This window comes from Ailuropoda melanoleuca, chromosome 14, assembly GCF_002007445.2.
Source record: "Ailuropoda melanoleuca isolate Jingjing chromosome 14, ASM200744v2, whole genome shotgun sequence".
Classification (NCBI taxonomy): Eukaryota; Metazoa; Chordata; class Mammalia; order Carnivora; family Ursidae; genus Ailuropoda; species Ailuropoda melanoleuca.
Window position 1 is genome coordinate 6,128,888 of NC_048231.1, and position 14,307 is coordinate 6,143,194.

Here is a 14,307-nt window from a genome sequence, read left to right on the forward strand (position 1 = left end):
TTTTTGCCATCTACCTATCACATGGGAAAGGGTAGAGGGCTCCTTCCAGGGTGCTATAAAATCCTTTTAAAGGTAGTTTCCTCCTAGGGCGGGGCCCCTTGCCCCTGCATGCTTTTCTTTCAACAATCCTTCATTGTAACTGTCTAAATGATAAAAAACTTAAAAATGGCCATGAGTAAAGATCTTATTGGAGTTCATTGTAATACAATTAATAAGGAAATTTGCTTATTTCTATGACACACAACATCTCAAGGTAATAACATGCCAGGACATCAGATTTCTAGGACTTTTCATACAATCTCTAGAACACTTATTTTAGTAACATATCTACACAGATATAATTTAAGAGGGTTTAGTATCACTTATTTGACCATGCTTCATATGTACCATGTTCAATTTAATGTACCAAATAACTATAATTAGTTGAATTTCTCACCAAATCTTTGAAATGTTCAAGGGACCCTCTGGAAAATTTCAGTTAGATTATAGTCAAAAGACTTCATTTTAGAATTTGGTTTTGGGGGGGCGCCTGGGCGGCTCAGTCGTTAAGCATCTGCCTTCGACTCAGGGCGTGATCCCAGAGTTCTGGGATCGAGCCCCACATCGGGCTCCTCTGCTGGGAGCCTGCTTCTCCCTCTCCCACTCCTCCTTCTTGTGTTCCCTCTCTTGCTGGCTCTCTCTCTCTGTCAAATAAATAAATAAAATCTTTAAAAAAAATTTTTTTTTTTGGTTTTGGGAAGTATGTCAAAAAATAACAAAAGCTTTGAACATTTGATTAAATAGAATCATAAATCATTATGAAACAGTGGTTAATTATCCATTTAACCGAAATGGCAATGAAAGATTTCAAAGGCAAATACAGATAGTTGTGAGCAAAATTCAGCTCTCTTTATTAAGACTCAGTTTTCCTGAGTAATCAAGGACCTGATAAACATAGGAAATTATTTTGGCAAAGCAGAGTCCCTGTTTTCTAGGCAGATAAGTTTAAAGGTAAAGAAAAACTTTTGTTTATAATTACTTATTAAGAGCAAATCAATAGATAAAACTTGGTCCTTTTAACAAAGCGAAAACAAAATTTTAATTTTTTACCAGCTTACTTTTGATTTTTTTTTTAAAGATTTTATTTATTTATTTATTTATTTATTTATTTATTTGACAGAGATAGAGACAGCCAGAGAGAGAGGGAACACAAGCAGGGGGAGTGGGTGAGGAAGAAGCAGGCTCCCAGTGGAGAAGCCCGATGTGGGGCTCGATCCCAGAACGCCGGGATCACACCCTTAGCTGAAGGCAGACGCTTAAGGACTGTGCCACCCAGGCGCCCCCTACTTTTGATATTAAAACTCATTTACTGGGACACCTTTGTGGTTCAGTCAGTTAAGCATCTGCCTTCAGCTCAGGTCATGATCCCAGGGTCCTGGCATCAAGTCCCTTATCGGACTCCTTGCTCAGCAGGGAGCCTGCTTCTCCCTCTGCCTGCTCTGCCTGCCCTGCCTGCCGCTTCCCCTGCTTATGTTTGCTCTCTCTTTCTCTGACAAATAAATAAATAAAAATCTTAAAAAAAAAAAAGAAACTCATTTACTTAAATTTATCCTAATCTTAGCCAGTACTGACCACTCATTCTTTCTGATTTCTTTTCCATAAACCTACAACTCTCTTTTTTACATTCAGATTTTGTACTAAGTTTTCCCTCTTTGAATAACCAGCATCACCTAAGACAAATTTTCTTTTTTCTCAACAAAAATGTATTTCTATTTCTTAAACTTTTTCTTACCAAACACACATATGTTACTTTCCTTGCATGCAGGGTTGTTTCCCTTATTATTTCCAGTGGTCTTAATTACATTTAGGAGAATTCTGAACTCCTGGAAATCTTAATTTCTAGTGAAAACTAAGTAGTAAGCAACTGTGAACTGTTATACCAGAGTTCTTTAGATTGGCAAATTTATAAATACATTCTATAATTTCTAGAAATGCACTTTTCATGGTACCATCTTTCAGTAAAGCACAAAATATGTTTACTATCACACCCAAATTTGGCTTTAGTTTCTTAGTAACAAGACAAAAGTAGATAAAGTAACAAAACATTAAGTACTAAACGTAGGCATATCTTATTTGGAAATGATCTAGATGTTCAATGAATTTAACTTATCATTTAACTTAGTAAGATTTTAACGTTTCAAGTTATCAGGGGCACCTGGGTGGCCCCATCAGTTAAGTGTCTGACTCTTGATTTTGGCTCTGGTCATGATCTCAGGGTCATGGGATGGAGCCTGACATCGGGCTCCAACAAGGCTCCAAGCCCAGTGCGGCGTCTGCTTGAAGTTCTCTCTCCTCTCCCTCTGCCTTTCCTGTTCATATTTTCTCTCTCTCTCTCTAAAATAAATAGATCTTTTTTTTAAAAAGTTTCAAGTTACCAAAGATTTTGTTTAATTTTAAGATTTTGTTTATTTATTTGAGAGAAGAGAGAGCTAGCAAGAGAGAACATGAGCAGGATCAGAGGAGGGGGAGAAGCAGACTCCCCGCTCAGCAGGGAGCCTGATGTGGAGCTTGATCCCAGGACCCCGGGATCATGACCTGAGCCAAAGGCAGACACTTAACTGACTGAGCTACCCAGGCACCCCTAAGTTACCTAATATTTTAGAAGCTATTTAAAAGGTTCCCTACAAACCTTCTCATCTTATTTCATCTATTTAATTTACTTGTTCTTAACAATTATGGTTAGTCCACCTACAACACTTCATGAGGCATTAGACAGAGTCAGTCATTATCCTAAGGTTTTGTTTTGTTTTGTTTTGTTTGGACAAACTTTGCGGTAGAAGTAATGTCACCAGCTGGACCCCAAGACCTGACCTTTACTGCCCACCTGCTTATACTCACCAACCTCTGTTCTATGTATTTACTTAAGCTCTTCTTTCCAGCTTGTCTCTTAACTTAGGCAAAAGATCTAAGAGGCATAGCCTCCCATGATGGAAACCAGAACTACCCCTCAAACAAAAAAAACTGCCTAGACAAAGATTCTCAGCTGGCCCAGACGACCCAGATCAGCTTGAACTTAGTCCCTAACTTGCCCCTGTGCAGACTGACCATGGTATGACCTCTAGAATGACCAACAACTACCTTAATCTCACTACAGTACTATTATCTCCACTCAAGTAGGAGCACAGGCCTCATTTACAGAACATACATTATGTGTACAGGCACGTATTCTTAACGGGCATGTGTGACATTATGCCCGTCTCTACATATGATAACAAGTCTTCCCTATCTAAATATTCATCCTAACCCCAAGTAAAAGGAACTTATCCACCCTTGCACAGGGAATCACAGCTTTGGAAGTCATTCTCCATGACCTGATTTGCTGCAAATCAAGTTTCCTTTGTGGGACAACTGTAGCTGGTATAGTTTTCCTCTGTGATTCACCGAGGAGCAAATTCATGTTAGTTCAGTTATTAAAAATGAACTTATCTGACTTTCAGTAAACACAGGCAGAATAAAAGTTTTATATTTAATGCTGATTACTCTAAAAATGTATCTATTTTAATTAAGCCAACCTTCAAATAGCTTTAATATCAAATATTTTCCCAGATCACATGAACTTGATAAACGTTTGGTTTTCTATCTTTCTGAGTTTTAGAATGCCCAATTCTTCTAAGTGCTTGCCTTCAAAACAACTAAATAGAACTATTTTACAAATTAATTTTAGCAATAAAATTAATTGGGGTAGTGAATATATCTCACATTTACAATATATATGGACACACAAATAGACACATGCAAACAAAAGTCTTATAGCTTTTGTTTTTTACTAATATTTAGTAATATTACTAGCATTTGTAGAAAGGACATTATAGGCCCAATTTCCAAATATCTACCCCCCCCCTTTTCTTTTCCCAGATGAAAAACTTTTCCTAAAGTTTGTATTTCAAAGAGTGGCTCTTAGGTCCTAGAGAAGATGAGGGTGAAAATATACATTATAAATCCATAGAGAATGTATATAAGTTTTCTCCAGGGTGGACTTTTAGGACATATTGGCCTCGTACTAAAGGTGCTAGAGTTTTGGCAGAAAAAGCCCTTTTTAGCAGTTTGTATTTTATGAAGGCCTTTCCTAGCCTTCTCTTTTTTTTTTCCCTTCAGACTGAGGTGGTTGTGGGCTTTAATTATATTTCAAAGACATGATAAGATCTATACTTTCGAAGAGCAGAGAAAGAATGCAAAAACTTTTGTCTTTCCTAGAGTTTCAGGGTAATTGCTATTTAAAATTTACTTTTCTTTTTTTTTTTTTTTAAAGATTTTATTTATTTATTTGACAGAGATAGAGACAGCCAGCGAGAGAGGGAACACAAGCAGGGGGAGTGGGAGAGGAAGAAGCAGGCTCATAGCAGAGGAGCCTGATGTGGGGCTCGATCCCATAACGCCGGGATCACGCCCTGAGCCGAAGGCAGATGCTTAACCGCTGTGCCACCCAGGCGCCCCTAAAATTTACTTTTCTTTTCTAAGTTCAGGAGAATTTTGTTCCAATATCCTGGTCTTTTATAATACCTACAAACATTTTGAGAGGAATAGGTGAGGTTTGGGGATTGGTAAACATAGATAGGTTTTGACTTGTTTTTAGAGTTGTATTTCTGGTTTTGTAGAGACTTGTAAGACAACCACAGATGTTCCTAATTCTCCAAAGAACTGGATGGCAGCCTGAATATCAAGGGACTGGCCTGCCTTTTATTTATTTATTTATTTATTTATTTATTTATTTATTTATTTATTTTTTAAAGATTTTATTTATTTATTCTACAGAGAGACAGCCAGCGAGAGAGGGAACACAAGCAGGGGGAGTGGGAAAGGAAGAAGCAGGCTCATAGCGGAGGAGCCTGATGTGGGGCTCGATCCCACAACGGCGGGATCACGCCCTGAGCTGAAGGCAGACGCTTAACCGCTGTGCCACCCAGGCGCCCCTGGCCTGCCTTTTAATCTAAGTTTGCTTCTTTATGTGAGGGAGATTTTTTTTTAAGATTTATTATTTTGAGGGGGAGAGAGAGAGAGATCCCAAGTGGGAGAGGCAGAAGAAGGAGAAAGAATCCCAAGCAGACAACCTGCTGAGCACAGAGGCTGACACTGGGCTCACCCTATCCCTAAGATCACAGCCTGAGCAGAGCTGAAACCAGGAGTTGGCTGCTCAACCAAATGCACCACTCAGGGCCGCCATCAGGGAGATTTTTAACTAAGATGGGAGTCAAAAGATGTGTATCTATGTAAAGTCTGTGTTGGCAAGTAAAATTTCCTGTTGCCTCAAAAGTTACTCTAGCTGGACTAAGAATCAGATTAACGGAAGAAAGTAAAATGTAATAGGCATAGGTATGGGGAATCCACATAGACTTGGAAATTCCAAAGACAGCAAAATGAGATATGTATGTCATTCTTAAGTAAGGAGAAAAGGGGGTAGGAGTCTGGGATTTCAGAGGAAAGGAATGCAGTTCACAGGGTGATAAGAAGAGCAGATGTTTGGTAATTAGAAGTTTGCCCAGCCATACGGATGGATGGTCACTTGGATAAAATTTCTCTCTGTTAATAATCCTTATTCTGGGAAAGACCCCCCCAGTTTAGATTTTCCCAGGACCAAGAGATCATGACCTGAGCTGAAGGCAGATGTTTAAGCGACTGAGCCACCCAGCTGCCCCAATTTTTCTGTGCGGTTAAAGGAGGGATAAATGAGCCCACAGGGTCTCAAGTGCCTTTAGCTCAAAATGATCCCCATGCCAAAGTGGCACATTCTGAGGGGTCCTGTCCTGAACCCCTTCATCTGTATAAAACATTTTAACAAAAGCCTTTGCTCTGGTTACACAATTCAACCTTGGCTTCTATTAGCCCCTGAACATTGGCCTTCCACTGATAATTTGTAGGAGGTGCTAGGAGAAATTTTGGTCATCTGTTTCCTCTGTGAAGAAGAGATTGTGAATAGTCAATTAATCTTCCTAATTTCTCTTTAAATTTGATAGGATCTTCTGAAAGTAGAGGTAAAGGTGCTTTATTGTTTAAAAAATTTGTCCAGGGGATACAAATTCATGGTGGAGGGTCTATGATACACCTGTGTAGAAATGCCTGGGGCTGGCAGAGCTGGATTCCAAAGCCCTGGGAGGTGAGAGCAAACAAGCCTTACCACCAGTCAGTCGTGGTAGCTTTACACTCATTTCCTGGCTTTCAGCATTTACACGAGCAGCCTATATACTTTGAACCTAGAGACTGGCCAGAGTGCTCATTGTAAATCCTGTAGGGAAGGGAGCAGTTAAAAAAGGCAGATGACAGTGGATTTTAAGAAGGGGAATTTACGTTGGATGTGAACATTTATTTTCATCTGAAGTCCAATTTCTATTTTATCTTTTCAAGGGAGTCCCTAAGGCAGGTCATTATACTAATAAGACAATTAAGAGCTATCTATAAAGAATATATGTGTTTCTAAAATATGACCAAAGGATCCACTGGGGCGCCTGGGTGGCACAGCGGTTAAGCGTCTGCCTTCCACTCAGGGCGTGATCCCGGCGTTATGGGATCGAGCCCCACATCAGGCTCCTCCGCTATGAGCCTGCTTCTTCCTCTCCCACTCCCCCTGCTTGTGTTCCCTCTCTCTCGCTGGCTGTCTCTCTGTCACATAAATAAATAAAATCTTCAAAAAAAAAAAAAAAAGAAAGAAAGCAAAAGCCTTTGTTGCATAGGCAGTAAGGATGGTGTGGTGAAAGCGGTGTCTCCCTTCTTGCATGACCACGTGAGTTGCCTCCAGTCAGTCACAGATGTGCTAACCTGTGACACTGGGCAGGCGCTACTGCAAAGAAACTAACATGAGTTTGTTCCGGGGTGAGTTACAGGTGGAGACCACACCAGATGGAGTTGTCACACAAAAGAAGCTTTATTTGCAGCAAATAACTTCCAATGCTGTGACTCCCTGAGCAGGAGTGAACGGGTTCTTTGTATTTAGAGTTTAGGATGAATATTCAGAGAGGGCAGCTTCATCATTGCATCTAAGGGGGCCATAACATTGTGCAGGCCTGTACCTGCATCCAGGGGTATGTTCATGAAGCTTATGCTCCTCGTAGGGCAGAGGCCTTACCGTTACAAGGAATCAGAGGTAAGTGTCTCAGGTGACGAATGCAGGGTCTTGCTTACCTTTGAAATAGCACTGGGAGTTTTCAAACTAATTTATTGTCTATTTTCTGGCTGGGTAGAGACTGTTCTTTTTATTTATTTATTATTTATTTATGTATTTATTTTTAAGATTTTATTTACTTATTTATTTTTTATTTATTTATTTTTAAAAAAGATTTTATTTATTTATTCGACAGAGATAGAGACAGCCAGCGAGAGAGGGAGCACAGGCAGGGGGAGTGGGAGAGGAAGAAGCAGGCTCATAGCAGAGGAGCCTGATGTGGGGCTCGATCCCACAACGGCGGGATCACGCCCTGAGCTGAAGTCAAACGCCTAACCTACTGAGCCCTCCAGACATCCTACTGAGCCCTCCAGATATCCGTTCATTTTTGCATTCCTTTTGTTCCTTTAAAATCCTTATCTACTGAGGTGTTTGCACAGCACTTCTTTGTAATTCTGATACGTCTGGACAGTTCTACAAGCAGTGTGCTGAAGCAAGTGGAGCTCATAGAACATATAGTGATCATGAAAAATAGCTGGTGGCCTTGAATGACTTCCCTTATGTCACAATAGTTATGTCTCATCTTTCTTTTCTAGGGATCCCTAACTCCACTTACACTACTGGAATGGGACCTTCCAGCACTAACAAGCAATAAAGGTTGAGACAACAAAGGATCTTATGGGCTGGGACCTCTTATGACAAACACCACTGGGAGCTGGCATGTCCAGACTGATGGAACCCTAGTCTGTTTGACTGACCTGCACAGTGCACCCTGGTAAGTGTACCCTCTGGATGATGGTGGATGATGAAGGAACAGAAGGCTAGCTGAGGACAGGCAGAAGCTGACACCCCACAACACTCCCGATCCATGGGATATATGTGACATTTCCTCAGGCACTCCTGGCTTTCCTAAAGCAAAGGAAAGGAAAGGAAAAACAAATAGGTAACTTACAGAGATCACAATCCTGAAAGACACAAGTCTCCCTCAGTTTACAAAAATCTTAGCAATTTACATTTCTATCAATGGCTTAGCTTCCAGAAGGAAGTGTAGATACAATTAAATGTTCTTACAACCTGCAGCCCATTGACAGATACTTGAAGTGGGCAGAATGTAATGTTCCTCCACAAAGTTCCCAACTATCTTCATGTTAATGCCTTACTAGAGGGAAAAACAACCTTAACTTGACAATGGCAAAGCCTCTGGTATCCTGTGAGTCTTTAACATATGAAAATCCTTTTGAAACCTCCCTTTTCCTTACCTCCCCCAACCCCATAGTATATAATCAGCCACCCTTCACAACCCCCGGGGCAGCAGCTCTTTCTGCCCATGGGTCCTGTCCCCGGGCTTTAATAAACCACCATTTTGCACCAAAGATGTGTCAAGAATTCTTTCTTGGTCGTTGGCTCCGGACCTCACCCCACTGAACCCCACCTATATTTCAAAACCCCATCAATGGAGACCAAAGAGATTATTATCACTGGTCACAAAGCCAGGCTCTTAGGACACAGAACAAGATGAAAGGGAAAATCTCATCTAGTTTTTCTTAGAGGCACATAAACAGCTTTCACTAAGCCTTGGGGCTCTTGGAGCCAAACTAATACGTGGGAGGGATCTACTGTGGGGTTGGGTATTGTGTGCTGTTTTACAGTGTTGCATGGAAATTTTCTTGAGATTGGCAGGTGACCTAGCGTCAATCTAATCCATTCCATGATGAACTTATCCTAACACAGGAATCTTCGAGTTAGTTGGTAAATATTCTGACGGCTTCTCCCTCCCACCCCGCCCCGCCCTTCAACAGCTTTTAACTACTTGGCCCATGCCTACTAGTTGTGACTTGGACTTCTGGACTTCCAAGATGTCCCTTAGGAACAGCCTTCACCCCATGTGCACATGAACCCGCAGCAAAGTTTATATGACAAATGACATAAAAGACATAGACAAAAAGAAACAAAGACCTTCTCGAGAGGAAACGGATCAGTATTCCACTAAATTTACCAAGAGTTACTAAGCCTGAGGAGCTAGTTCCACAAGTATTTTCTCCTGCTAATCTAAGTTTAGGGGAAAAAAGGACACTCATTACTCTTGCTCCATCAGACAGACTCCACAGATAGGGATCTCAGGAGACCGACATGGTAAAAAATCTTACCAGCCCATCTGTATGTCAGATTTCCCAAGGATCTCTTAGCTGCAGCTGTGTCGAAGGCAAGCTGTGTCCAACAAGTCAAAGTACCCTGCCAAATACTTCCACTATTGAAGAGGAAGAAATTTTCCTCTATCCAAGGTTTTCCCAGCTGGACTAAGCATTAAATTTACATGAGACCAACAGATTAACAGGAGAAAATCAAATTTAGTTTCATATCTATAGGGAATCCACACAGACATGAAATTCCAAAGGGAGTCAGGCAAGGTGAAGCTCATTGATTGACATCCTGAGCTGAGGAGAGGGGTAGAGGTCTAGGGCTACAAAGGGGGAGGAAGACCATTAGGAGGAAGGTGAGAAGAGATTTGGTAAACAAAGGTTGCCCTGTTATACACATGTTTCTTGGGTAAAGCAGAATTTCTGTTAGTAGCTCTCTTCCTGGTACAGGCTCTCCTTTCCAATGTAAATTAGGCAGTTGAAGGGAGATAAAGAGCTTTTCCTGAATCTGCTGGGTTTTGACTGCTTTTAATTCAGAATAATCTTCATGCCAAAGTGACCCACCTTGGGGCGACCCGTCCTTCTTCGCCCCTCCAGAATTGTATAGGAAATACTGGAAATAGAAATGTTACAATCAGGCATTACCCAAACTAGAAGATGTGGGCTGAGCAAGAGAGCCTATGTCTAAGACTCACTTGAATGCATAATCTAGAGAGCTGTCCTTGTGCAAAAACCAGCACTACTAGTTTCAAGTAGAAGAGCTTTTGGCTGCTTCTTTAAGAGGACACTTTTCATCAGGAATAAGTAAATAGCTCAAGGAATTTCAGCAGAGGTCAAAAGATATTTCCAATGTAAATAGTCTCCATATTTTGGCAGGAATACCCATAAGAGGAAAGGAAATTAATACTGAGCCATCTACAGGGGAAAAATACCTTGTCTCTGAAGAACAGGAACTTCGTTCATTGATGGAAGAAAATATTAAGAAGTAAGGCTTATCAACTGTTAAATGTATATTATAATAAACCAATCAATGTTAGGTCAATATCCTACAAAGAAAAGATCAGGGAAGTAATGAACTGAAAGAAAAACATATCATTTTTGTTTGTTTTTAGTTTGAAAGTGTTTAGTCCAGATTTGTAGTGTAAACAAATGGAGTAGATTATCTCCAACTCTAAGTTAAAGGAATAATCAGCCACACCTTTACTTTTAGAGTTTTTTTTTTTCTTAAAGATTTTTTCAGTAATCTCTACAGCCAGTGTGGGGCTCAAAGAGTCACATGCTCTGCTGACTGAGGCAGCTAGGTGCCCCACTTTTAGAGTCTTAATCAAAATTATTTAAGAGAAGCAAAATTAGCTGTTTAGCTTTCGTCTGTCTGCCCACCGGATGTACAAATAAGAACAGGAACTAGTGACTTGACACCCACGTTTGTTCATCGTTCTTTTATGTCAGCCAGCTGGTTATATTAGCATAATACTTCCTTTTTAAAGATTTTTTTGGGGAAGCTGTCAACAACATTTTGTGGACAATTCAGGAAGCTAGAATGGACTACATTGTTAAATTATTGGACATAAATTTGGTATTATGTTTATGTAGGAGAATACATGCTGAACTATTTAGCAGTGAAATGTCCCAATGCCTCCAACTTACTTTCGAATGGTTCAGAGAAAGAAAAAAGCAAACTGGTACAATGCTACCAAGTGGTGAATACAGGCAAAGATTACATGTAGATTTATCAAATGCTATCATATCCCATTTTCTGTAGATTTAAAATAAAATGTTGAAGGAAAATGATGTAAACAAAAAAGCTTTTGAAGCTTTCAGGAGGGTTTTTCCCCTTTAAGCCTTATGTACAGAAGCAATACACATACCTTTAGAGGCTATTATAAACCTATTTTAACTCCTGAATCATACTTTAATTTGGCTAAAATACAGGTTTATGAGCAAATGCTAAACTTTTGTCTTCCCAAGAAATTTTAAAAGGAAGGCAATATAGGTAACTCAAAATGAATTTGCAAAATGGGATTCTCTGATATCAGACCAGGATAATAAAAATGGGAGTGATAGCTGTTTTAAGTAAAAAATATGACAAAATCTGGGCATGTGTGATCACAGTTAAAACTGACATTCTAGTCTACAGATTGGATTAATGACATCTACCTGAAGCCTTAGAGGAATATTTGGGAAGAGTTCCACTGTGTTTGTATCAGTGAGGGTCTAGGCAGAAAAATGAAACCGGTGTTTGAAAGAGAGAATTTAGTGCGGGGAATTGGTTACACAGGTGACTGAACAGCCGAGGCTGAGAAGCCCCTGGGAACAGTGATGCAACTCAGAGTTAGCACAGCAAGAGCCCGCTGCCTCTAGTGCCAAGGGGCCTTTGAGAGGAAATGGTGCCATCAGAGCTGGAAGCTGGGGCTGCCCGTTAAGAGCTGGAGCCAGGGCAGGGGCTGTTAGTTATGAGCAGAATCCTGGAGGGAGCGGCTGCTTCATGGGAGCTGGAGGTACCAAGGAGTTCTGCACTGCCCTGGAGGGTGGGAGAAATCTCTGCCTTGTCCCCTTCCTCCTCTCCTCCAACCTTTCACCAGTGCATCTCAATGACCAAACCTGTGAGGAAGATATAAGGTGAGCTCAGGAAAAGTAATCTCTTGTGATAAAAAGCAGAGAAGGGAAAAGGCTAGGAATGGATCTGAGAGCAAGCAGCTAGAGAAAAGACATACTTTACATCTTCTTGCTCTTTTGCTGAAAGTTCTCATATTCACAGTCCTATGTGAATATACTTTTAAAAAACAAGAGGAGATATGAAATTCTAGTTAATAATAGTTGAATTGATTTAAGACTAATGAGAAAACAATAACATCTTAAAAAGGTGGGGGTACCTGACTGGCTCAGTCTGTAGAGCATGCAACTCTTGATCTCAGGGTTGTGAGTTCAAGCCCCACGCTCGGTGTAGAGATTACTTAAAAATAAAGTATTGGGGTAGAGGGGCAGAGGGAAAGGGAGGGATCCCAGCAAGGAGCGCAGCACAGGGCTCAATCTCACGACTCTGAGATCATGACCTAAGCCAAAATCAAGAGTCAGACGCTTAACCAACTGCGCCACCCAGGGGCCCCTTAAAAATAAAATCCTCAAAAAAAAAAAAAAAAAGACTAATGAGAAAACAAGATTTGAAAAATAATATATTTTAACTGTATCTGGACTTATTCAGGATTGTTATAAAATATCAAATTTTATGCCTTCAGTAAATAGCCAATTTTAAAAAAAATAATTATATCCGCCATTAGTATTACCTAACTAATGTATGAACAAAAATCTCTGAAGAGTGAAATTGTTTTTTAGGAGGATTTACAATCTTACATTTTGAATACCTAGTTACCTAAAGGTAGAGGATCATCCCTGTGATACTGAAACAGCTGTTAGGACAGCTGGCATAAACTGAGACCAGTATCTTTGTTACTCTGTGTTTAGGAATCATCCTATAGTCAGTTATCCACTGGCAGGGAGTTGTACAATATGACAATATTACAGAAGCACAGATTTAGCAGTAGTAAAAAAAAAAAAGAAAGAAAGAAAGAAAAACCTCCATTAATGATTTTCTTCTAGGTAGACCATTTTCTAGAAAGGGAAGAAATTCTGGGATAATATTACTTAGTCTGTAGACTACTTCAGGGGAGAAAAGAGAATAAAACAGCAACAACAACAACCCTTGCATTTCACCTATCCTGCTTTTCTCTGTAAAGAAAATTTCTCTGGGGAGAGAGACAAAAATGCCTCTTGACTTTCTTTTTTTTCTTCTTTTTAAGATTTTATTTATTTATTTGTTTGTTTGTTTGTTTGTTTATTTATTTATTTATTTATTTGACAGAGAGAGCACAAGCAGGCACAAGCAGGCAGAACAGCAGGCAGAAGGAGAGAGGCAGATTCCCCGCTGAGCAGGGAGCCTGAAGGAGGGCTTGGTTGCAGGACCCTGGGATCACTACCTGAGCTGAGGGAGCCACCCAGGTGCTCCTCTTGACTTACCTATGTCTCGTATTTTATGATGGGGATGGAATTGAAGGTTGGTGGTAGGATGGCGGGGGAGGGAGGCAAGTGAAATGGAAAAGAGAACAAGATCTAGTTGATTTAGTTGATGAGTCCATCTATTTAGAAAGTCATCATAAAGGACAATCTAAATTAAAGATCATAAAAAGGCAGAGGTGTTTTATTCAGCTTGTACAATAAAAAAACTTTAAGCTATTTGACATTAAAAATTGAGAATTTCATATAAAACTCTAAATTCTAGCTTCTCTTATAAATTAGGGTGCTCTGGCCACACTCAGCCCTCATTCTTGCTTGGCAGACTTGCTGGAGCATGTCCTTTCCAGTTCTCTGTGTCCCAGCTTTACCTGGTTCAGTCATGTGTGTCACTTGCCTGGCCCCTGTACGCAAGCATCTTCTTTTCTTCCTTTTCATTCTAGACTGGATAAGGATTTGCACTAGCTATCACCTCCATGTTCTCTTCTTTCGTATTGAATCAGCTTCTCTGACACTTAAGAGTCCACTTGGGGGGCACCTGGGTGGCTCAGTTGGTTGAAGGACTGACTTCAGCTCAGGTCATGATCTCTCGGGTTCCTGGGATAAATAGAGCTTGGTTTCTGCGCTCAGTGGGAAGTCTGCTTCTCCCCCTCCCTCTGCCCCTCCCAGCCCCATGATCTCTCTTTCTCGATCTCTCTCTCAAATAAATAAATAAAATCTCTCTTAAAAAAAAAAAAAGAGTCCACTTGCTAAGTCACTAGTCGAATCAGTGAAACCCCAAATACTCCCATGATACATCATTTCAAATTCTTTGTGAAAGGAGATAATGCAGGCTGGCTGGAACTGAGGACCAGGAGGGGGTTCCCACAGGACCAGCCAAGAGGGTCCTTGGCTTCCAATGGGATGGAAATCAAACACAGCCAAAAAGGAAGTGAGAGCAGAGTTTATTGAAGACAGAGAGAGAGTATAGATATAGACAAAGCATGGGAGACAGAAGGAAAGGAAAGGGAAGGGGAGGGGAGGGGAGGG

The 14,307-nt window shown here is 40.5% G+C and overlaps 1 long non-coding RNA gene across 1 annotated transcript in view; it reads left to right on the forward strand.

The window, feature by feature from the left end:
- LOC117795958 overlaps positions 1-7,973 on the forward strand; it is a 32,972-nt gene extending 24,999 nt beyond the window's left edge. Inside the window, exon 3 of the long non-coding RNA XR_004620144.1 lies at positions 7,729-7,973. This is a non-coding gene — a long non-coding RNA (uncharacterized LOC117795958). The remainder of the gene's footprint in view (positions 1-7,728) is intronic.
- The last annotated feature ends 6,334 nt before the right edge of the window (positions 7,974-14,307 follow it).